Here is a 1,469-nt window from a genome sequence, read left to right on the forward strand (position 1 = left end):
CTCTTAGCAGTGTGACCTTGGGTTAATCATTTACATTTTTCAGATCTCAGTTTCCTTCTCAGTAAAATAAAGAAATTGGATGGACTAGATAACTTCTAAGGTCTTTTCTTTGATTTACCTATTGTTTGCATAATGCTGGGCATTATACTGATTTCAGAAATAAGGAATTGCTGTTGAACTCTGAAATTAGCTTCTCCTTTAACCCTGCTAAACCATGTTGCTTCTCTGAGTACAGAGTCAATCATTATTGGCAGGTGGAGAAATAACATGGTGTAGCGCATGCATTGTGTACTGAATTTGGGGTCAAGAAAACAGGTACTTATTACCTCTATTAACATAGTCACAACACTTAACAGCTCTAAGCCTCAAGCTTCTTATTTGTAAAATGAGTTTTTAATGTTCCAGTAATGTTTTGAATGCCAATTATTAGTCTGTGATTGTTAAACTATTTGAAGAAGTAAACTTGTTGATATTGATATTTTCATGACACAAAATCAGAAGACAAAAGGAAGTTGCAGTTAAATGGAAGGATGCAGAAGGGAATAAGCATAACTATAGTGTGTACTATCTGCCAGACACTATGCTAAATGATTTAAAAAATGCCATTTGATCCTCACAATATCCATGAGAGGTAGGTGCTATTATCATCCATATTTTACATGTTCAGAAATTGAGGCAGAAAGTAATTACATGACTTGCCCAGGGTTATACAGCAAGTAAATATATGAAGTCAGATTTGAACTTAATTTTTCCTGCCTTCAGGCTCTGCACTGTATTCACTGTGTCACCAGCTGCCTCTAATAGTTCATAGGTTCTCTTTGGAAAGGCCAACATAAGACTTGGCAGAATTGATTCAACTGGAAATCCAAATGCAATAAGAAGTTTCATTTCGAGTCTTACATTTTGAAGTAGAATTTCCTATTAAACTCTGCTCTTTTCAACAGGATAGTTTAAATGTCCCCTATTTCACTGAATATCCATTTTTCCCCCTGAGAGATTATGTTCAGTTTTACTGGGTAGTTAGTTGATTCTTGGTTGTAATCTAAACTCCTTTATCTTCTGGAATATCATATTCCAAGCCCTCTGATGTTTTAATATAGAAGCTGCCAAATCTTGTGTAATCCTGACTGTGGCTCCTCAGTATTTGAATTGTTTCTTTTGGGCTGCTTGCAGGATTTTCTCCTTGACCTCAGAGTTCTGTACTTTGGTTCTAATATTTCTGGGAGTTTTCATTTTGGGATCTTTCTGGAGGTGATCAGTGGATTCTTTCAATGTCTATTTCTTCCCTGGTTGTAGGATATCAGGGCAGTTTTCCTTGATACTTTCTTAAAAGATGCTGTCCAAACTCTCTTTGTAATCATGGCTTTCAGGTAGTTAGTCCAATAATTCTGAAATTATCTCTCCTGTATCTATTTTCTAGGTCAGTAGTTTTTCTAATGAGACAGAGAGAGATAGAGAGAGTGTGTGTG

Source organism: Vombatus ursinus, unplaced genomic scaffold (assembly GCF_900497805.2).
Source record: "Vombatus ursinus unplaced genomic scaffold, bare-nosed wombat genome assembly UNPS02015007.1, whole genome shotgun sequence".
Classification (NCBI taxonomy): Eukaryota; Metazoa; Chordata; class Mammalia; order Diprotodontia; family Vombatidae; genus Vombatus; species Vombatus ursinus.